Source organism: Bufo bufo, chromosome 2, assembly GCF_905171765.1.
Source record: "Bufo bufo chromosome 2, aBufBuf1.1, whole genome shotgun sequence".
Classification (NCBI taxonomy): domain Eukaryota; kingdom Metazoa; phylum Chordata; class Amphibia; order Anura; family Bufonidae; genus Bufo; species Bufo bufo.
Genome location: NC_053390.1, coordinates 466,578,692 through 466,603,024, shown reverse-complemented (window position 1 = coordinate 466,603,024; position 24,333 = coordinate 466,578,692). Strand labels below are relative to the sequence as shown.

General features: G+C 47.4%; 1 protein-coding gene across 1 annotated transcript in view; it reads right to left on the bottom strand.

Moving 5' to 3' along the window:
- The window catches only part of LOC120990928 (calcium and integrin-binding family member 3-like), a 131,222-nt gene that overhangs the window by 85,628 nt on the left and 21,261 nt on the right, over positions 1-24,333 (bottom strand). The window lies entirely within an intron of this gene.

Genomic DNA, 24,333 nt, shown 5'->3' with positions numbered 1-24,333 from the left:
CTTCCTCCCTTCCTCCCTCTATTGTAATAAATCGTTGGTGGCACAGTGTGCGCCCCCCATCGGCCCCCCCTCCCTCTATAGCATTAACAACATTGGTGGCACAGTGTGCGCCCCCCATCGGCCCCCCCCTCCCTCTATAGCATTAACAACATTGGTGGCACAGTGTGCGCCCCCCATCGGCCCCCCCTCCCTCTATAGCATTAACAACATTGGTGGCCAGTGTGCGGCCTCCCATCTCCCCCCCCCCCCCCGATCATTGGTGGCAGCGGGTTACTAGCAATAGTACAATAGTAAAAGATTCATACTTACCTGGGAGATGCGATGTTCGTGTCCGGTCGGGAGCTCCTCCTACTAGTAAGTGACAGTTCATTTAGCAATGCGCCGCACAGACCCTGTCACTTACCAGTAGGTGGAGCTCCCGGCCGGACACGAACATCGCAGCAGCAGCCAGCAGCAGGTAAGTATGAATCTTCTATTGTACTATTGCTAAGTAACCATGGCAACAAGGACTGTAGTAGCGTCCTGGTTGCCATGGTTACCGATCGGAGCCCCAGCGATTAAACTGGGACTCCGATCGGAACTCCGCTGCCACCAATGATGGGGGAAGGGGGGGGGGAGATGGGAGGCCGCACACTGGCCACCAATGTTGTTAATGCTATAGAGGGAGGGGGGGGGAGATGGGAGGCCGCACACTGGCCACCAATGTTGTTAATGCTATAGAGGGAGGGGGGGCCGATGGGGGGCGCACACTGTGCCACCAACGATTTATTAGAATAGAGGGAGGAAGGGGGGGGGGCGCACACTGTGCCACCAACGAATAATTACAATAGAGGGGAGGGGGGGGCCGCACTGGCCACCAACCTATTATTACAATAGAGGGGGGGGGGCCGCAATGGCCACCAACCTATTATTACAATAGAGGGGGGGGGGGGGCCGCACTGGCCACCAATGATATTCAAACTGGGGAGGGGGGGAGGGTCTGCCCCCTGCTGCCTGGCAGCCCTGATCTCTTACAGGGGGATATGATAGTACAATTAACCCATTCAGGTGCCGCACCTGAAGGGGTTAATTGTGCTGATCACGGCCCCCTGTAAGAGATCGGGTGCTGCCAGGCAGCAGGGGGCAGTCTTGTACACAGTTTGTAGTGTATTCTAACTAGAAGCGTCCCCATCACCATGGGAACGCTTCTGTGTTAGAATATACTGTCGGTTCTGAGTTTTCACAAAGTGAAAACTCAGCTATGAAAAAGCTTTTATGCAGACGGATCTTCGGATCCGTCTGTATAAAAAGTAACCTACGGCCACGGATCACGGACACGGATGCAATCTTGTGTGCATCCGTGTTCTTTCACGGACCCATTGACTTGAATGGGTCCGTGAACCGTTGGCCGTGAAAAAAATAGGACAGGTCATATTTTTTTCACGGCCAGGAAACACGGATCTCGGATGCGGCTGCAAAACGGTGCATTTTCCGTTTTTTCCACGGACCCATTGAAAGTCATGGGGTCCGCGAAAAAAAACGGAAAACGGCACAACGGCCACGGGTGCACACAACGGTCGTGTGAAAGAGGCCTAACTCTGTACCATCAAGAGACTGCATTTTTGTACTGCTGCAACCAAAGATATCTAAAGTAAAAGTTGTGAGTTGCATCTTACCACTGTCTACCTCATTATTACTACCTATGGTTGTACCACCATTAACGGTACTGGCGTCACGACAAAAACCATCAAGGGACTCAGCCGAGACAAGCACCCTAAGCACCCCTAACATCAAGGGCACCTCAACCACCATCTTGCGTGCCCCGGAGGATTTCGTGCTGTCCACCTCAACACTGTGCTGCCAGCCTAGGGAGGCTTTCTGCTAACTGTGAGTAAACTGATGAACTGTGTGTTATTATTCGGCCCCTCATCGGTCCACCGTGCGCCTCACGTGTTGCCCCTGCGCTACTGGCTGGCTGCATAACTTTTATTGGCGTCACGAACAGGATATTAACCCCTGCGCCATATTTGAGAGACTGTCACATGTGAATAAGTCCCTTTATCTGATTGAGAGACTTTTGCTTATTGTGTGCTGTTTTGGGCTACAGAACCGTTTAAACTACTTGCAAAGTATATGGAGGTGCTATACTAGTCCCCAGCATCAAAATCGCAGTGTTAAAAGTGAGAAAATCCAACATTTGTGTGTCACTATAACTGCTTGCTGTCAGTGAATAGACGGTTTATATGCAATTAAGATGGCTGCCGGAGCTTTGATTTGAAAAATAATACTGCGCCATCACTGTGGACAAGTTAGTGACACCCCCTGAAGAGCGGGAAAATATTGTGCCGCCCCTTTATGCAAAACTGTCTGGTCAAAGCCCATCCTACCTGTACTGTGTGGGTTCTGAGAGGCCAGCCCTGAATGCAAGCGCAGCGCACAGGAGGAGAGCACCGCTAGCCAGGAGCGCTATTAGAAGCTCAAGTAAGCGCTGCCTGAGGACTGTATTCAGCCGGTATCGAACATTTAAAGGGCCATACACCGCAAAATAGCCATCACCCATAGCATCGCTAAATAAAAAGTATTGATAGCCACAATTAACCTATCTAACTGTAATCTACCTATTGGCAGCATGTCTGTGCAGGAGGATAACGTGCAGGATGACCTCCGCGGACCCCCTGCGGCAGCCGGAGCCGGTCCCAGCGCCATACCAACTGCTGCAGCACCAAGTTTAATGCCTTTAACTATGCCTTATTATTTTGGGGCCCCCTGGTTCCCACGTTACTCTGGAGAAGTTCACACTTTAAGGGACTTTAAAGAAAAAATGCTTGCTGTGTTCAGATTGTACCCTGTATCCCCAGAACAGCAGATGGAGATTCTCCTTGCGCAATTGGAAGGAGCTGCTCTCAGAGAAGTGAAATCCTGGCCAAGCTCCGAGAGAAGGACACTGAAACAGATATTTGAACGTCTCTACACCACCTTTGAACCCAGGACCGTGTCAGAGGTCAAGATGAGGTTCTTCAGTAAGAAACAGCAAACGGTTGAGTCACTCAGAGACTTTGCATTATCTTTAAGGGAAGCCCTTAAAGCTGTTGTACAAGTAGACCCCCGTGAGGCAGAGAATCAGGACAAAACCCTGAAAGAGCAATTTATTGAAGGTGTCAATACAGACAATTTAAAGGGATTCTGTCACCAGGTTTCACCCCCTCCAGATAAAAATATGGTTATGTTCAGGGAGCTTTCACGATTCCTAATGTGGTCTTATAAATGTAATCTGTAGGCTCATTTTGCTAAAAAAAAACGCTATTACTAACCTGTCATTCAACAAAATAAGGTGCCCAAGGGGATGTAAATGGATCCAAGCTGCCGCCCGCACCCGCCGCCGTTCGTGCCCAGCTCCGCCTTTCCCGACCTCAGCGCCACCTCATAATCCTGTGTGACGCCTCCGGCTCTCCCTCCCTCCCGCCCCCCTCCTTCTGCTCTAACATCTCGCGCGTGCGCACAGGTCATCGAGAGGTTGAGCGAAGTGCCGGCGCATGCGCACTTCGCTCTATGAAGCCGAACGGAGAAGTCCGCACGGGCGCATCAGGCAGAGCCCTGTGCACACGCGCGAGATGTTAGAGCAGAAGGAGGGGGGAGGGAGGGAGAGCCGGAGGCGTCACACAGGAGGGAAAGGCGGAGCTGGGCACGAACGGCGGCGGGTGCGGGCGGCAGCTTGGATCCATTTACATCCCCTTGGGCACCTTATTTTGTTGAATGACAGGTTAGTAATAGCGTTTTTTTTTAGCAAAATGAGCCTACAGATTACATTTATAAGACCACATTAGGAATCGTGAAAGCTCCCTGAACATAACCATATTTTTATCTGGAGGGGGTGAAACCTGGTGACAGAATCCCTTTAAAGAGTCAACTAAGAATGTTAGCCGCCCAGCATCCAAGTGCTGCCTTCTAAGATTTTAAAGAACTAGCTATCAGTATACTGGGAAAAAGTCCACCAACAGAACCTGTTGGATCCGCTGTAGTGCCAGCAACACAGCCGGTCACCCCTGTCAAACCTTTACCTGTCGTTAGTCAGACAACTCATGCCCCAATTCTTGACGCAGTTGCTGCCCTTACTGAGCAAGTCCAATTCCTAACTAAAAGTCTGGAGAAAGTTCACAAAAAATTGGAACAATGGGAAAAGCCACTATTGCTGGAGGATGAGAAACCTGTGTCCAGAAGGCTCTTCTCTCCTGATTATAAAAAGACTTATTCCAGAAATTCAGGCGGACGCCCACCTGACCGCACTAGTACCCCCAGGCGGCCTATCTGTGCATACTTTCATAAGCCAGGCCATACTGAAGCCACCTGCTGGCAGTTAAACGGGCGGCCCCCGAGGTCAGGGACCACCCCTCGGGAGATAGATCAATAGGTCCAGAAGATCCCCAGTGGATGCCAAGATATGTAGGATCCCGCCCAGAAGTGACACTTCAAGTAAATGGAGTTCCTTTTGTTGCCCTAGTTGACACAGGATCCCAAGTCACTACCAACCAACAAACCGCATTTGAGAAATACTGGGACCAAAATCAACTTACCCAGTCCCCAGAATCCTGGCTGAGTCTCATAGCTAGTAATGGCAAACCTGTACCAATACTGGGTTACTGGGAACCTACCATTCGAGTAGGAGGAACTATTCTATCCCAACAAGGCATTATTGTAGTACAAGTTAAAGAAAACAACAACAACTCTCCAATAGTCCTAGGCATGAATGTCCTCAGGAATTGTTATGTTGAAATGATGGAAGCCTTACACCAGTCAGTGCCTACTGCTTCTTTTGCTTCTAAGAAGGTAATTCAACAAACCATCCGTGTACTGAGTGCACAACAGAAATTCGCCAATGAAAAAGGAGAAATTTGCTGTGTCCGCATCCGAGATAATCAACCTGTGATTCTCAAATCCAACACCGAAACTCTCCTGTGGTGCCGAGCTGTAGTTGGAATTCAAGGTCAAGACTACCAAGCCTTGGTAGAGCCCGTTGTCTTGGAAGACTATGCCTTAGTTAGAGCTGCAAGAAGCCTGGTAACCGTCTCTGAAGGTAAAGTGCCTATTCGTCTCCTCAACTTGAGTGATCACAGTGTAACGTTAACAAAGTACCGTCCCATTGCACAGCTGATCCAGGTTACCTTTCAAGATGTCATCAGCGTGACTACAGACCTCAAGAAACAACACCAACAGGGCCAAAACTTAAACACCCCCTGGTGGAAAGAACTTCATGTGGGAGATGCTTCCACACCAGAACACTAATTGGAAGGAGTACTGCAAGTCGTGAAGGAGCATCACCGTGCCTTCAGTAAGCATTCTACAGACTATGGGGAAGTGGATATCATAAAACATTCCATCCCTACAGGTTCACATCCACCAATCAAGGAAAGGTATCGGCCTATACCACCTACTATGTACCAATCCGTCAAGCAAATGATTCAAGAGATGAAAGACTCAAATATCATCAAAGACAGCCATAGCCCATGGGCTGCACCACCAGTCCTAGTCCGGAAAAAAGACGGTAATAGCAGATTCTGTGTGGACTACAGAAAAATCAACCAAATTACTCACAAAGATGCTTATTCTTTACCACGCATAGAGGAATCCTTGACAGCTTTAGGATCTTCAGCCTACTTCTCTACTCTTGATTTAACCAGTGGATACTGGCAAGTACCAATGGCACCGGAAGATTATGGGCCTATTTGAGTTCAACTGCATGCCCTTTGGACTTTGCAATATGCCTGGAACTTTTCAGAGATTAATGGAGCATTGTCTGGGCCACAAAATTTTTTAGACTGTCCTGTTGTACTTAGATGATGTCATCATCTACTCCAAATCTTATGAAGACAATTTAAAACATCTGGCCGAAGTTTTTCAAGTTCTTACTAAGCATGGACTAAAAGTCAAACCCTCCAAGTGTCATCTACTGAAGCCAGAAGTTAAATACTTAGGGCATATCGTCAGCTCTGAAGATGTTAAACCGGATCCAGAGAAGATAGCCACAGTCTGAAATTGGCCTACTCTCACTACGGTGAAGGAGGTAAGAAGTTTCGCAGGATATTACAGACGTTTCATTCCTCACTTTGCCCAAATTGCAGAGCCCATATTGGAACTTTTGAGAGGGCATCCTAAAAGCTATCAGAAAACTCCAATACCCACATCCTCTCCTCAGAACCATAACCCTCCCAATGAACGAGGTACTGGAGAGAACCGCGGATAACGCGAGAATCCACAATCCTAGAGACCTGAAATTCAAGATTACCATCAACAACAATTGGAGGAGGAGGCAAAGAGGAGGGTACATTGGGTTGGACATACGGTTTTAATAGGGACCTGTGAAAAACATTATGGATCTTCCAAGTCTGAGGAAGATCAAGATGGAAGGCAACGGGATTGATGACGGACAAGATCTTGTAAGGCCCAATAAACTTAGGACCCAACTTCCAGGAGGGAACCTTCAGTTTGATATTCTTTGTAGACAACCACACCAGATCACCCAGGCACGGACCAGGCACACGTCTCTTATCCGCCACACGCTTATATCTCTCACTCATCCTCTTCAGATTACCCTGAATCTTTTGCCAAATAAATGACAAAGACAAGGAAAATCTCTCCTCATCAGGTAAACCAGAAGACCCCTCTCCAGAGAATGTCCCAAACTGCGGATGAAACCCATATGCACCAAAAAATGGTGACTTATCAGAGGACTCCTGGCAACGGTTATTTAAAGCAAACTCAGCAAGGGACAAAAAAGAACATCAATCCTCCTGATTCTCTGCCACAAAACAGCGCAGGTATGTCTCCAGATTCTGATTGACGCGTTCGGTCTGGCCATTCGACTGCGGGTGAAAAGCAGAAGAGAACGACAACCGAACCCCCAAGCGAGAACAGAAGGCCTTCCAGAATCTGGAAACAAACGGCGTGTCCCTATCAGAAACTATGTCTGAAGGAATGCCATGCAATTTGACAATGTGATCAGCAAATGCTTGTGCCAGCGTTTTAGCATTGGGTAACCCAGGAAAGGGAATGAAATGCGCCATTTTGCTAAAACGGTCCACTACTACCAGAATCACAGTCTTCCCCGAGGAACGAGGCAGGTCCGTACTGAAGTCCATGGACAGATGCGTCCAAGGAGGGGAAGGAATGGGTAACGGGAGGAGAGAACCCAATGGCCGTGAACGAGGGACCTTGGCACGAGCGCAGGTCTCGCAGGCTGCCACAAAACCCTCAACCGTCTTACGAAGAGCCGGCCACCAGAATCTCCGAGCAATGAGATCCACTGTGGCTCCACTCCCCGGGTGCCCAGCAAGGACAGTATCGTGGTGCTCCTTAAAAACCTTGTGTCGTAAAGCGAGAGGCACAAACAACCTCCCAGGAGGACAAAGATCAGGAGCCTCTGCCTGGGCTGCCTGAACCTCTGCCTCCAAATAAAGAGCAGAGACGACCACCCCTTCAGCCAAAATGGGACCCGGGTCTTCAAAGTTCCCCCCCTCCCGGAAAACAACGTGACAGGGCATCAGCCTTCACATTTTTAACCCCAGGGCGGAACGTGACAACAAAATTAAACCTAGAAAAGAATAAAGACCATCTGGCCTGTCTCGGGTTCAGACGCTTGGCTGATTCCAAGTAGGCCAGATTCTTATGGTCGGTAAACACGGTAATAGGGTGTCTGTGTCATGGTCTTACCTTCTTGCTGTTCTCCTTCGTTTGACATGTGCTGGCGGCCATCTTGGTTTCTGGGTTTCTTGTAGCCTTCCACCCTGCGGCTCCTCCTTCCCACTGGGAGGAGCTGGATGCCTAGCTCATATATATAGGAGGTCTGTGGCTTCAGTTCCTTGCTTGGTCCTCTTGTGTTCACATGCTTCTAAGACTGCTGCTGCTTCTGGTTCCTGATCCTGGCTTCGTCTGACTACCCTGCTGGTTCCTGATCCTGGCTTTGTCTGACTACCCTGCTGGTTCCTGATCCTGGCTTCGTCTGACTACCCTGCTGGTTCCTGATCCTGGCTTCGTCTGACTACCCTTCTGGTTCCTGACCTCTGGCTTCGCAAAGACTCTGCTCGGTTTCACCATCCGTTTGGACTTTGCTTTACAGCTTTATTTTCAATAAAGCCTTCTATTTTCACTTATCTCTTGTTGTACGTCTGGTTCATGGTTCCGTGACATTAGGACCAAGCCATGAATTCTGACGGTACAGGGCCATCCTCGCTACCCACGCTGGTTGCCAGACTTGATCAGCAGGATCACCTGTTGGGTCGGTTCGCTGTGGCGTTGCAAACCCTGCTTGAACGCACGGCTCATTTCGCTCCCGTTGCCGATGGGTCGGTTGTCGATCCTGGGCTCGCTCCTACTGCCGCTCCGGTTGTAGCGCCAGAGTCTACCCCGACACCTGTTGTTGCGCCTGCGGTGTTTCGGGGTATGACCGGTTCTGCCCCTCTTCCACAGCGCTTTGGGGGAGAGCCAACTCAGTGCCGAGGTTTCCTTAACCAGGTGGGCATTTATTTCGAGTTGCTGCCACATGCCTTTCCCACTGAGAGATCAAAGGTGGGCTTCTTGATCTCGCTGCTCTCGGACAAGGCCTTGGCCTGGGCCAGCCCTTTATGGGAGAACAACAATCCGGTGGTTGCCGAGTTTTCCGGTTTTGTTGCTTCTCTTCGGAAGGTATTCGATGTGCCGGCTCGTGCTGCCTCTGCTGCGAGGCTCCTTATGTCCATCAGACAGGGTTCACGATCCGTAGCTGAATACGCCATTGAGTTTCGTACCCTGGCAGCAGAGGTGGGCTGGAATAATGAGGCTCTGGTCGCTGCTTTCTCTCATGGTCTCTCGGATGCCTTGAAGGATGAGGTTGCAGCTAAGGACCTACCAGTTGAGCTCGAGTCTCTTATTTCTTTCCTGATTTTGATTGACACCAGACTCAGGGAGAGACCTTCCTTTAAGGAGAACCTGCGGAGGTCTTCTAACAGATTGGTGCCTACGTTTGCTGTCCCACCCGTGCCTCCCTCTCCTCCCACGCCTCCTGGGGATGACTTGTGTGGGGGTGAACCCATGCAGCTGGGGTTTGCTCGCCTGTCCGAGGGGGAGAGGGCACTCCGGAGACGCGAGGGCCGATGCATGTACTGTGGTCTCGGTGGGCATTTTCGGTTGGCATGTCCGAACCGTCCGGGAAAACGCTCGTACCTGAGATCCTGTCGGGGGCAGATCTTGGGTGGAGTCTCCTCGTCCCCGGTTTCCCGTGTTGACAAACCACTGATCACTGTTGTCCTCTCCTGGGTCGGGGGCTCGGTGACGACCCAGGCGTTGGTGGACTCTGGTGCTGGTGGTTTGTTCATTGATAGTGTGTTCGCTGCCGCCAATTCCATTCCTCTGCAGGCTCGAGGTTCCCCACTGGCTCTTGAGGCGATAGACGGCAGACCCCTTCTGCCGCCACACGTGACTCATGAGACCCTTCCAGTGGGGATAGCCATTGGTTCCGTTCACAGAGAGTCGGTCTGCCTCCAGGTTATTTCGTCTCCACACTACTCGGTGGTCTTGGGGTACCCCTGGCTCCAGAAGCATAATCCGACTTTCGATTGGAGATCGGTCGAGATCCTCTCGTGGTCACCGCAGTGTGGGGCTAGTTGCATCCATGGGTCTGTCAAGTTGCTGTGTACTTCCTCGGACTCTCTGTTGCCTCCTGAATACGAGGAGTACCGGGATGTATTCGATAAGGTGCGCGCGGTTGCCCTACCTCCGCACCGCCCATACGATTGTGCCATAGAGTTACAATCTGGTGCCGTTCCTCCTCGTGGCAAAGTCTATCCACTGTCGGTAGCGGAGAATGAGGCCATGGAGGAGTACGTGAGGGAGGCGCTTTCACGCGGACACATTCGCAAATCTTCGTCCCCGGCAGGGGCTGGATTTTTCTTTGTGAAAAAGAAGGGCGGTGAGTTGAGGCCTTGCATCGATTACAGGGGTCTCAATCGCATCACGATCAAGAACGCTTACCCGATACCCTTGATTTCCGAGCTGTTCGATCGCCTTAAAGGGGCCACGGTCTTTACCAAACTCGACCTGAGGGCGGCATATAACCTGGTAAGGATCAAGGCGGGCGATGAGTGGAAGACCGCGTTTAACACCAGGACCGGTCATTACGAATCCTTGGTTATGCCCTTCGGGTTGTGCAATGCGCCCGCAGTCTTTCAGGAATTCATCAACGATGTTTTCCGTGACCTGTTGCAGCAGTGTGTGGTGGTCTATTTGGATGACATCTTGGTATATTCTGAATCCATGGAGGCCCACATTCTGGATGTCAGACGAGTGTTGCAACGGTTACGAGAGAACAAGCTGTTCGGTAAGCTTGAGAAATGCGAATTTCACCGATCCCAGGTAACCTTCTTAGGTTACATCATTTCCGCTGAGGGGTTCTCCATGGATCCTGAGAAGGTTTCGGCTGTCTTACAGTGGCCCCAGCCCAGTGGTCTTCGTTCCCTGCAGCGCTTTTTGGGCTTCGCCAATTATTATCGGAAGTTCATCAGGGACTTTTCCATGCTGGCCAAGCCTCTCACGGATCTGACCAGGAGGGGCAGTAATTCCCAGGTCTGGCCGCTCGAGGCCATCCGAGCTTTTGAGGCTCTAAAGTCCGCCTTTGTGTCGGCTCCGATTCTGTCGCATCCCAACCCTGGGTTGCCCTTTGTCCTCGAGGTGGACGCGTCTGAGACGGGAGTAGGCGCCCTTCTGTCTCAGCGTAGAACACCAGAGGGTCCTCTGCTTCCTTGTGGGTTTTACTCCCGGAAACTGTCTTCTGCGGAGTGCAACTATCAGATTGGTGACAGGGAGTTATTGGCCATCGTGCAGGCCCTTAAAGAATGGAGGCACTTGCTCGAGGGTTCGGTGGTTCCGGTTCTCATCCTGACGGACCACAAGAATCTGACCTACCTTTCTGAGGCCAAGAGATTGACACCACGTCAGGCCAGATGGGCTCTGTTCTTGTCACGTTTTAATTACGTGGTCTCCTACCTACCCGGTTCCAAGAACATCAGGGCGGATGCCTTATCACGGCAGTACTCCGAGCTGTCCAGGGAGGAGTCGATTCCGACTTCGGTCATACCTCCGAATCAGATCCTGGCCGCCATTCGCACCAGCCTGACCTCTCCCCTGGGTGAGCAGATTTTGGCGGCTCAATCTGGTGCTCCCTCTGGGAGACCCAACGGCAGATGTTTTGTGCCTGAGGAGTTGCGCACTCGGTTGTTGCGAACCTACCATAACTCCAAGACCGCGGGGCATCCTGGAAAGAATCAGCTGTCCTGGGCTGTTTCACGTCTGTTCTGGTGGCCTTCCCTACGTTCCGACATCGCCGCATATGTAGCGGCATGCTCCGTTTGTGCCCAGAGTAAGTCCCCTCGGCACCTTCCGTTGGGCCTTCTGCAACCCATAGCCACCGGGGAGCGCCCATGGTCACACCTGGGGATGGATTTCATTGTGGACCTCCCTGCATCCCGAGGCCATACGGTCATTCTCATGATTGTGGATCGGTTTTCCAAAATGTGCCACTGTGTTCCTCTCAAGAAGTTACCCTCTGCACAAGAGTTGGCCACGATTTTTGCCAGGGAGGTCTTCCGGTTGCACGGTTTGCCCAAGGAGATTGTGTCGGATCGGGGGAGTCAGTTTGTGTCCAGGTTCTGGCGCGCCTTTTGCTCCCAGTTGGGGATTCATCTCTCCTTCTCCTCGGCCTACCACCCTCAGTCCAATGGGGCCGCAGAACGATCCAATCAGGCCTTGGAGCAATTCCTTCGTTGCTATGTCTCCGATCACCAAGACAATTGGGTTGACCTCCTGCCTTGGGCTGAGTTTGCCAGGAACACGGCGGTGAACTCTTCCTCTGGGACGTCTCCCTTCATGGCCAATTATGGGTTCCAACCTGCCGTGTTACCGGAGGTATTCTCTCCCCAGGATATTCCGGCTGTGGAGGATCACCTTTCCGTCCTACGTGCTTCTTGGGTACAGATCCAGAAGTCCCTTGAGGTCTCTGCGCAGCGCCAGAGACTCCAGGCTGATCGCAGACGAGCGCCTGCTCCTTCCTACCAGGTCGGAGACCGTGTATGGTTGTCCACCCGCAACCTCAACCTTCGAGTGCCAAGCTGGCGCCTCGCTTTGTTGGTCCCTTCCGAGTGCTTCGCAGGGTAAACCCGGTAGCCTATGCCCTTGCGCTTCCTCCTGGCATGCGGATCTCCAACGTGTTTCATGTCTCCCTGTTGAAGCCACTGGTGTGTAATCGTTTCACTTCCTCGGTTCCTCGGCCTCGTCCGGTCCAAGTGGGCAATCGTGAGGAATATGAGGTGAGCAATATCCTGGACTCACGCCTGGTCCGCGGTCGGTTGCAGTTTTTGGTCCATTGGCGTGGTTATGGTCCAGAGGAGCGTTCCTGGGCTCCCTCCGCAGATGTCCATGCTCCTGCCTTGCTCCGAGCCTTCCACGCACGCTTCCCTCAGAAACCGTTTTGTGCTCCGCGGAGGAGGGGCCCTTGAGGGGGAGGTACTGTCATGGTCTTACCTTCTTGCTGTTCTCCTTCGTTTGACATGTGCTGGCGGCCATCTTGGTTTCTGGGTTTCTTGTAGCCTTCCACCCTGCGGCTCCTCCTTCCCACTGGGAGGAGCTGGATGCCTAGCTCATATATATAGGAGGTCTGTGGCTTCAGTTCCTTGCTTGGTCCTCTTGTGTTCACATGCTTCTAAGACTGCTGCTGCTTCTGGTTCCTGATCCTGGCTTCGTCTGACTACCCTGCTGGTTCCTGATCCTGGCTTCGTCTGACTACCCTGCTGGTTCCTGATCCTGGCTTCGTCTGACTACCCTGCTGGTTCCTGATCCTGGCTTCGTCTGACTACCCTTCTGGTTCCTGACCTCTGGCTTCGCAAAGACTCTGCTCGGTTTCACCATCCGTTTGGACTTTGCTTTACAGCTTTATTTTCAATAAAGCCTTCTATTTTCACTTATCTCTTGTTGTACGTCTGGTTCATGGTTCCGTGACAGTCTGGCTCCCTCTAGCCAATGGCGCTATTCCTCAAAAGCTAATTTGATGGCCAACAACTCTCTATCTCCCACATCGTAATTTCTCTCTGCGGAGGAGAGTTTCCTTGAGAAAAAGGCACACGGTCGCCATTTGGCAGGAGAGGGACCCTGAGACAAGACCGCACCCACACCCACCTCAGAAGCGTCTGATGGGGTATAAGTAACTCCATTTTGTCTGTTTTAGCAATGTGTATTACGATTACATCTGGTCAATGCACTGTTCCAAGATTCACCCCCTCCCCCTTTGTGGAATTTGAGAAACATCTTGTCCAGTTTAGAAGAGGCCCATACATTCCTTAGTTTGAGCAGTCTTACCTTATATGGTCATCCTGGTTCAATACATACTAAGCATGTATGTGTCTATACCTGATTGGTTAATGCTGTTACTATGAGTCATCTATTATGTTAATGCAAAGCTTATGTGTAACTACTTTATAGGTTAAGACAAATGCTAACATATGCTTGGATGTAAAGGAAGTTCAACCCCCCCCCCCTCCTATATTAAGCTTTTACATGCTGTTAATAAACAGAGTGAATTGGAACAGGGCACGTGTTTGGTGTTAAATCTGATTCACCCTCCTGGTAATTCAAGCTTACCACCGAAAAGTCTGGTGTCAGGGACACCATATAGGCAAAGAGTCCAAATTGCCTAACAGCTTTGGGGGCTCATGTCCGGGATCGAGAGGGTCATCCTCGGGTCCAGTGTGAAAAACATCAATTTTTGCCCTCCGTCTGATCCGAGGGCACTGGCCACGTCTCGACCCAAGTAAGTTGAACCATTTACTTAAGACTTCGGTAGGTTGTTGTGTCCAGGGGACACATCAAGGCTCAGGGAGCCAAGAAAAATGATTATAAGAGACTCTTGGAGCCCATATCACTAGATATAAATATAGTGCACTATAAAGAAATCCTGTTCAGGGAACAGAAGGTTACAAGCTTGGATTAACTATATATATATATATATATATATATATATATATATATAGTATAAGTATCTTAGAAGTGATAAGATTATCTGTTTGTGTGAGATACTGACCGGGTGGTAAGTGTACGGTCACATCCCACTGTTATTGTCAAATTGATGTATTTTGGGTTAACTACTGGCTGGCAATAGGGATGAAAATCTGTAAGAATCTGTGAAGTTAGAGCTTACAGACTGTGTACATCAGCACTCCTGTGATGGTGAAGGGGGGGCTCTGGTGAGTGAGAAAACAGAGCAGTGTCAGGAAATTAATTGATGGCACTAGCAAGGAAAAAAGTGCCCCAGCGTCTGCAATCAGAAAGGGCTTGTGTTAAATGTTCAGAAATGAACTGGTCAAGTTTTGTTGCCCTAATGATATGTGTGTGTTTAAATAGGGACGATCCATAGCCCTAGCATTAGAAATTAGAGCAGTAAAAGATGGTCAGTTAATGGATAAGTATTGTTTGGTGCAGTATCTGTAGAAGTTTGAGGAATATTTAAGTTGAACGTTCTGTGATGGACGGATTTACTTCCCTGCATTAACAAAGAAACATTCCTGAGATAAGAGAAACGCAGTGACACAGGAAAGAGGGGGCAGGGAATCATGTAGAGTGACGATGTACGTGCAACACTACCTAAGACCACATGGCATATAAGATGATATGGGTTTAACAAAATTACTGTATGATTATAACATGTATATTGTCTTCTTATAAGAGTTGATTAATCACAGAGTGAAGACCAGAAGACATTGGAAAACGCAGCTCAATAGTGACAGACCATTAGGTGTGGATATCTGTTTCCAGGAAAGCTGTGTTTGTCTGTGCTGCAAGTTTTGGAATGAAACAAAGAAATTGTGTGACTGGGTTGAAAGGTACATGATTCAGTGGAATGTGAATGGGTGTGGCTTTGAGTTGTAGTGGAGTTGAATATGTGTGAAGACTGAGAGATGTTTTTAGCAGAACTGTGTATGCAATTCAGTTTTTATGTATGAGCTGTTTGTGAAAATGAGTACATGAAAATGTGAATGCGTATGGAGTACGGTATTTGTTTTCATATAATATGCGCATTGAGAATTTTATTTTATTTTTCTTGGAAGTTTTTGGTTTTTATTGGTGCCAACAGCATTGATCAAGCTGTACATTTTTTTTTATTGAAGTCAATGAAAAGTTTTTATGGGCCCTTTGTGTGTTCATGTCTGTATTGTCAGATCTGTTTGTTTCAGTGTTTGCAGTTACGTGTTACATGTTAAGTGTTGTGCTTAACATCAGAGCTCTGTTCTCATGGGCAACTGGGACACTAATGACAGACAGAAGGAGGACCACAGCGTCCGACTAAAAGGGGTGGACTTAGATGACTAAGAGTGGGAGAAAGGAGAATCTGAGCCTTCTATGTAAATTAATGGGGTTTTGACAAAACCTCTCAAAACTGACTCACTACCACTCGAGACCATGGACAGGGAATACATCACAGATCATGTATTTAGCATTATACTAGATTGCCCAGTCAGCCTGTTAGGGAGAGATTTGTTCATTAAGCTTGACTTGCAAGTATCAGCGAAGAATCAGGACATAAGAGTATACTCAGGTTTCATTCCAATCTCTACACCAGTGCCACTGATTCTTGCAAACATACAGGACTACCCAGAACTTAATAACATTAACCCTGCATTATGGTCTTCAAATGAATATGACACAGGATTCATAGATTGCACACTTTACACAGCTACTGTGAAACCAGGTGTCATCTCAGTATATCAGAAACAATACCCGTTGTCAAAAGAGAAACTCGATGGACTTAGGCTAATGATAGAAGAATTCCTACAAAAGGGAATCCTGGAAGAGGTGATTTCACCCTACATCACGCCCGTGAATCCAGTGACAAAGGCAGATGGTACTATCCGCTTTGTACAGGATTTAAGGGCCATCAACAACATCATTGTGCCTATAGCCCCTGTTGTACCTGATGTCACTCAATTATTATCTGCCATTCCAGCAGACGCTGTTTGGTTCAGTGTGATAGATCTGAAAAATGCATTCCTTTCTATCCCAGTTGATAAGATAACCAGACTACTTTTTGCTTTTTCCTTTGAGGGACGTTAACTGACCTGGTGCAAAATGCCCCAGGGATATGCTGATTCACCTATAGTGTACAGCATAGTCCTCCAAGCGATGTTAGAACCATGGTACCCCCCCCCCCCAAGGTTCTGTGCTGCTGCAATATGTCGATGATCTGTTACTGTGTAGCATGTCAGCGGAGGCCAGCATTCAGGATGGTTTATCACTGTTATAATGATTGTCAGGATGTGGTCACAAAGTGACACTTAAGAAAATGCAATGGTGTAAAATGTTTTGAGGTAAGCCACTCTGGAAGAAAATCCAGATTTGATTAAATGGTCTTCTGAAATGTACAATGCATTTGATTATCTGAAATGTTCACTCATGTCGAATCCAGGGCTGGGCCTCCCTGACTATAATATGCCTTTCCACATGTTTGCACGCCAAAATTGTAAAACCATGGCGGGTGTACTGACATAAGAAAACGGAGGCAAGTTGCATCCTTGTGTATTTTTCTCAAAGGTAATGCCCACCCCTTATCAAGGGATGCCGGCATGTCTGTGTTCTCTTGTAGCCTGTGCTATGATGGTAGAGTTGGAAACTTCTTTCACAATGTGACATTACACCATTTTGTACACCACTCATGATGTTGTAGGCCTACTCAAGGGCATCCACACTCAACACAGCAGGCAGCTGAGCCTATTGCACTCACTAGAGCATGTATTCTCTGTCACCATCTATACTGAGAGTAGGTACGCACATGGGGTAGTGTGGGACCATGGTATGATTTGGCAGAGGAGAGGATTCACGGCAGCAGATGGTAAGGATCATGTCTCATAGGGCAATGCGCTGGCAGATAAGGTGGCGAAACGAGTGGCCAAATGCAACCCCACAGGTCCGTGTAACCATTGGGAGATGCCATGTCTGGCACCTCCAACCCCTGAGATGTCGCAAATGCTTACTGATCTTCAAAGGTATGCCACTGAACAGGAACAGCAAGACTGGTGTTATCCAGTATTGCACAAAAATCCTAAGACAGGATTAGTCTGCGAAGAGGGGAAGCTATGCATTCCCCAACACAGTGCTTCCATCTTAATAGCACATTTCCACGGAATAGGACAGTTAAAGACAAACTCAGGAAGGCCACTGCTGGTACATTTGAGAAATGGAAACAAATCCTACCCATAATACTCGCAGACATTAGAATGACGCCTAATAAGAAGTTAGGGATGTCACCTTTTGAAATTCTAATGGGTAGGCCTTTCCCCACACCATGGGCAAAACGCCCCCTGGTAGTGCAGGAAAGGGACTTGGACCTGATCAGAGAGGAGTATGTTACTAATCTGATCAAGGTCCTCAGTAACACTGAAGAAAAAAGTTGCTTGTAAGTCTCCCTGTTTTCCACAGGAACCCACCCACCCACCCATACAGGGTGGGGGATGAGGTAGTGGTCGAAACACTGAAGAAAGGAAGAGCTCAAGGTGATTTCGTATATGGCCCACCTACTACCGTGGTTGCAGTAACCAGAACAGCTGTCCTGACTGAACAATCTCCAATTTGGATCCATGCCACCCGAGTGAAGCTTGTGAGAGAAGGACAGGAGGTACTAACGGGGGCAGACAGCCCTGACCTCCAACGAGGCCCAGAGGTACTAACGGAGGCAGACAGCCTTGACCTCGGAGAAGATATAGAAAGGGTACTAACGGAGGCAGACAGCCTTGACCCCCAACAAGATGACACAGTCGGGAAATTCCTCGAGATGGCTGAGATGCAGTGCCTTAATAATTGCAATTTTGTGTCTCCTACTTACTGTCCCACGGCTGTGGAATAGACAGACATACCTGAAAACGGAATGCAGGGGGGAAGACAATCTGTGGAAGACAAAGGAGAACTTATTGCTGTACCTGGCCAAAACTCTGAACTTAACTGATTTCTGTCTCCGAACCACTTTATCTGCATCTAACATTTTGGAGACATGTCTTGTAGCAGTCCCCACTCCATTAGATGTATGGACGGGGCTCCTACGTTCCCAATGGAATGACACTGATTTGGAGGATCATGATGTTAAATATGGATATGTATCCTTATCATGCTTGTTATAACTGTCCTACATATGAGACTCTGCAAAGTAATATGATATAAATAATTACAGGTCTTGTTACAGCAGCAGAAATATGTTATAAGTTCTCCTGCGATGAGAAACTATTGCCTCTCTGCATACAAGCAAAAATGCAGAACAAGACTAAGCCAAATATTTGCGATAAGAGATCTAGGTAGCTGTAAAAAGATAGTATCAGGAAAAAATATGCAATGTAATATTACAAAAACAGTACCATCCCTAGACAAACATGTACCTCTACCAACAGGATGGGTATTGGCCTGTGGAAATACTAGTTACACATACAGTACAGACCAAAAGTTTGGACACACCTTCTCATTCAAAGAGTTTTCTTTATTTTCATGACTATGAAGGCATCAAAACTATGAATTAACACATGTGGAATTATATACATAACAAACAAGTGTGAAACAACTGAAAATATGTCATATTCTAGGTTCTTCAAAGTAGCCACCTTTTGCTTTGATTACTGCTTTGCACACTCTTGGCATTCTCTTGATGAGCTTCAAGAGGTAGTCCCCTGAAATGGTCTTCCAACAGTCTTAAAGGAGTTCCCAGAGATGCTTAGCACTTGTTGGCCCTTTTGCCTTCACTCTGCGGTCCAGCTCATCCCAAACCATCTCGATTGGGTTCAGGTCCGGTGACTGTGGAGGCCAGGTTATCTGGCGCAGCACCCCATCACTCTCCTTCATGGTCAAATAGCCCTTACTTTCAAAGTTTTCCCAATTTTTTGGCTGACTGACTGACCTTCATTTCTTAAAGTATTGATGGCCACTTGTTTTTCTTTACTTAGCTGATTTTTTCTTGCCATAATACAAATTCTAACAGTCTATTCAGTAGGACTATCAGCTGTGTATCCACCTGACTTCTCCTCAACGCAACTGATGGTCCCAACCCCATTTATAAGGCAAGAAATCCCACTTATTAAACCTGACAGGGCACACCTGTGAAGTGAAAACCATTTCAGGGGACTACCTCTTGAAGCTCATCAAGAGAATGCCAAGAGTGTGCAAAGCAGTAATCAAAGCAAAAGGTGGCTACTTTGAAGAACCTAGAATATGACATATTTTCAGTTGTTTCACACTTGTTTGTTATGAATATAATTCCACATGTGTTAATTCATAGTTTTGATGTCTTCAGTGTGAATCTACAATTTTCATAGTCATGAAAATAAAGAAAACTCTTTGAATGAGAAGGTGTGTTCAAACTTTTGGTCTGTACTGTACATACCAGCCAATATTACAGAGGGACCCTGTACAATAGCTAGGTTGACATTAGCAATGATACCACTATTCCCAGCAATGCAGACACGACACACGAGAGACAGTTCCCTACAGCTACCAGAAAATTGTGACTATAATGTGAATCTCCTCTCTAGAGCAGAATACCAGGGTTGGCCATATATAACCACAGGACAATATCAAAACTTGCCTGTTTTATGGTAAAACAAATAAATGTCACTAGGGCAATTCTGCAAGATATGCTGCTGGATATACAATCATATAAAAAAGCTATCTTGCAGAATAGGGCAACTATTGACTATTTATTGCTCCAACATGGTATAGGATGCTCAGCGTTTGCAGGGATGTGTTGTTTCAATTTATCAGACCACTCCCGTGGAATAAAAGATAAAATAGGCCAACTAGAAGAGATGATAAAGCATATAAAACAAGATGTTGACCAAGGATGGTGGGACTGGCTTTTTGGCTGGATACCTGACTTTGGTCAAATAAGGTATGTTTTAGGAGTAGCACTCGCCGTGGTCACTGCAATAGTGTGCCTCTGCTGTTGTCTACAGTGTGTGCCCTCCCTTCTTGCCATATGGCAAAAAGTGGCCAAAAGAGGGGTACACTCAACATTCCTCTATACTCCGGTAGAGGTAGAGGAGGCAAATACAACCTCAACAAAGCCTGAGGATTATACTCCTGAAGGGTATATGGAATACCTAAAGGCTTACAAGCAAACTAAGGGAGAGCAGAGAAAGAACCATATAGTATAAGGTATATATATAAGGTTCTAAGAGGGGATTGATGGGGTATAAGTAACTCCACTCCATGTGTATTACGATTACATCTGGTCAATGCACTTTTCCAAGATTCCCACCCTCCCCCTTTGTGGAATTTGAGAAACATCCTGTCCAGTTTAGAAGAGGCCCATACATTCCTTAGTTTGAGCAGTCTTAGTTTTTATGGTCATCCTGGTTCAATACATACTAAGCATGTATGTGTCTATACCTGATTGGTTAATGCTGTTACTATGAGTCATCTATTATGTTAATGCAAAGCTTATGTGTAACTACATTATAGGTTAAGACAAATGCTAACATATGATTGGATGTAAAGGAAGTTAACCCCCCCCCCCCCTATATTAAGCTTTTACATGCTGTTAATAAACAGAGTGAATTGGAACAGGGCACGTGTTTGGTGTTAAATCTGATTCACCCTCCTGGTACCAGAAAATACTTAATTCAAGCTTACCACCGAAAAGTCTGGTGTCAGGGACACCATATAGGCTAAGAGTCCAAATTGCCTAACAGCATCCACCTCAACAATGAAAGACAGAGAGACATCAGGTTGTACCAAGATGGGAGCGGAAGCAAAACTCTCTTTGATACTAGAAAAGGCCTTAAGCGCATCTACTGACCAGGAGGAAAAATCTACCCCCTTTTTAGTCATATCAGTGAGTGTCTTAACAACAGAGGAATAATTCAAAATGAACTTCCTGTAATAATTGGCAAAACCCAAAAACCACATCAGCGCCTTCTGATTCTCAGGAAGCTCCCAATCAAGCACAGCGCGGACCTTCTCAGGGTCCATGCAAAAACCAGAAGCGGAGAGAAGAAAACCCAGAAATTGAATCTCCGGAACCGCAAACACACATTTTTCCAGTTTAGCTTACAATTTATTCTCCCGCAGAATGAGCAAGACCTGACGTAGATGGTCCCTATGAGTTTTGAAATCAGGAGAAAAAAATCTAAATGTCATCTAGATACACCAGTACAAATTTCCCCATTAAATGATAAAAAATGCTGTTCACAAAATGTTGGAAGACGGCTGGAGCATTCATCAAACCAAAGGGCATAACCAAATTCTCGAAATGGCCCTCAGGGGTATTGAAGGCCGTCTTCCATTCGTCCCCTTCCCTGACCCTGACTAGGTTGTATGCCCCTCTTAAATCCAACTTAGAAAAAACTTTAGCCCCAACAATCTGGTTAAACAGGTCCGGGATCAGAGGAAGCGGATAAGGGTCACGAATTGTGATACAGTTCAGCTCCCTGAAATCCAGAAATGGTCTTAAATAACCATCTTTTTTCTTAACAAAAAAAAAACAGCGGCAACAGGTGACTTCGAGGGTCGGATGTGTCCCTTTCTCAGGCTCTCAGAGATATAAGTACGCATAGCGACTCTTTCAGGTTGGGAGAGATAATATAAACGTGATTCTGGCAGCTTGGCGCATGGGATGAGATTAATAGGGCAATCGTACTCCCGGTGAGGGGGCAGCATCCGAAAATTCAGAGAGAAAAGATGGTACAGTCTTGGTAGAAACCTCTGAAAGAGACGCCGTGAGGCAATTCTCTCTGCAAAAGTCACTCCAACCATTTATTTGCCTTGCTTGCCAATCAATGGTGGGGTTATGTTTAGTGAGCCAGGGTAGCCCCAACACTAGAGGAGTAGGTAATCCGCTTAGGACGAAACATGACATATCCTCAACATGAGCATCAGCCACAGTCAAACGGATATTGTGAACTATGCCCTTTAACGATTTTTGAGAAAGTGGAGCAGAATCGATAGCAAAAACAGGTATATCCTTTCCCAAAGTGCATACCTGGAAACCATGTGTTATAGCAAATTGATTATCAATGAGATTGACAGCTGCTCCACTATCTACAAAAATCTCACAAACAATGTTCTTGGCATCTAGCGCCACCCTGGCAGGTAGGACAAAACGGGAACTACAAGCAAACGGCAAGCCTTCAATTTCCGCATCAACCTTGCCAAAAGTAACAGATGGAAACTTTTTAGAGTTTTTTTTTCTTTTTGTTTCTTTATTACCCTCAGAAAACTCTCTGAATCTCCTAGAGGGGCAAACATTTGCCAAATGATTTATACCCCCACAACAAAAACAAACCCTCCTCTGAGAGCTGAATCCTCTACTATCAGAGGCAAGCAAACCCAGCTGCATGGCCTCCTCCTCAGAGGGGATTGAGAGAGACTGAGGCCCTGCGAACTGAATGAGACCGCCCCACTGTCCTTGGACTGAATATGACAGGAAGGAGTGGTCTCTCCTCTCTCTCTAAGACGCCTGTCAATACGAACAGCTAGAGACATGGCAGACTCCAACGAGGCAGGTCTCTCATGAAAGGTAAATGCATCTTTTAATCCCTCCGAAAGACTATGGCAAAATTGACTTCGGAGTGCAGCATCATTCCAACCAGTATCAGCTGCCCATCTCCGAAATTCTGAACAATATATCTCTGCAGACTGTTTACCCTGGCATAAAAGACGCAGTTTAGATTCAGCCAGAGCAATACGATCCGGGTCATCATATATCTGCCCCAGGGCTACAAAAAATTCATCCACCGATCGGAGGGGCCGTGCGAAAATAGAATTTGCAAGCCTCTCTAAAGCGAACAAAATTCTCACTACCCCCGGAGAATGTATCCAGAAGTGAGATCTTAGGCTCAGAACAAACTCCATGAACGCAAGCAGAACCGGTCACCTGAAACTGAGACACAGTTTTACGGAGATCTGCTACCTCCAGTGAAAGACCCTGCATGCGGTCAATCAAGGCTGAAACCGGATCAATGCTTAAGACGGTATTGGCGGTTTATAATGTCACGGATGGTGTTGCAGAAAACTGGAAGTTATAAATAAACATCCGACTGAATTGATCCCAAACTAAGGAACATATGGGTGAGCACTATAAAACCCCTAGAGCTCTCCCTGACTGCTATGTCCATGCAAAGATCTTTATGATAGACAATTGCATGCCCTCGTACCTAGACTGTGTGACACCTGAAAACCCTATAATAGTGAGGGGACACGACCACCGGCTCCCTGCACATAATACGGAGGGAGTCATGGTCACCTAGAATCAAGCCAGCACGGAAACACAAATAAAGGAAAAAGACTTATCTGAGGAACCAGCAGCTGCAGCCTCTAGCAGTGAACACAATCCAGGAAGTAGTATAAACCTTTTAAGTGAGGCAGTATGGGAGGGAATATAAAGAGAGGCAATCAGTGTAAATAGGTGACAGCTGGGAGATGGTAAAGAGATGACAAAGTGAAACCAAAACAAAGAACATCATGCAAGAGGTACAGAAGAACGTCTGCCAGAGCTTCTCAGAGAGCTGGCGGTGACACGACCCCTCTCTAGTAGCTATAGCCTGTAATATTATTACGCTCCAGAAATACATCCAGGCCCCTCTTGAATTCCTTTATTGTACTCACCATCACCATCTCCTCAGGCAGAGAGTTCCATAGTCTCACTGGTCTTACCGTAAAGAATCCTTTTCTAAGTTTGTGTACAAACCTTCTTTCCTCCAGACGCAGAGGATGTCCCCTCGTCACAGTCACAGGCCTGGGGTTAAATAGATGATGGGATAGATCTCTGTACTGACCCCTGATATATTTATACATATTAATTAGATCTTCCCTGAGTGGTCTTTTTTCTAAAGTGAATAACCCTAATTTTGATAATCTTTCAGGGTACTGTAGTTGCCCCATTCCAGTTATTACTTTAGTTGCCCTCCTCTGGTCGTTCTCCAGCTCTGCTATGTCTGCCTTGTTTACAGGAGCCCAGAACTGTACACAGTACTCCATGTGTGATCTGACTAGCGATTTGTAAAGTGGTAGGACTATGTTCTTATCATGGGCATCTATGCCCCTTCTGATGCAACCCATTATCTTATTGGCCTTGGCAGCAGCTGCCTGACACTGGTTTTTGCAGCTTAGTTTGCTGTTTATTAAAATTCCTAGATCCTTTTCCATGTCAGTGTTACTGTTTTATCATTTAGTATGTACGGGTGACTTGCATTATTCCTTCCCATGTGTATAACTTTACATTTGTCAGTGTTAAACCTCATCTGCCACTTATCTGCCCAAGCCTCCAATCTATCCAGATCCCTCTGTAGTAGTATACTGTCCTCTTCAGTGTAA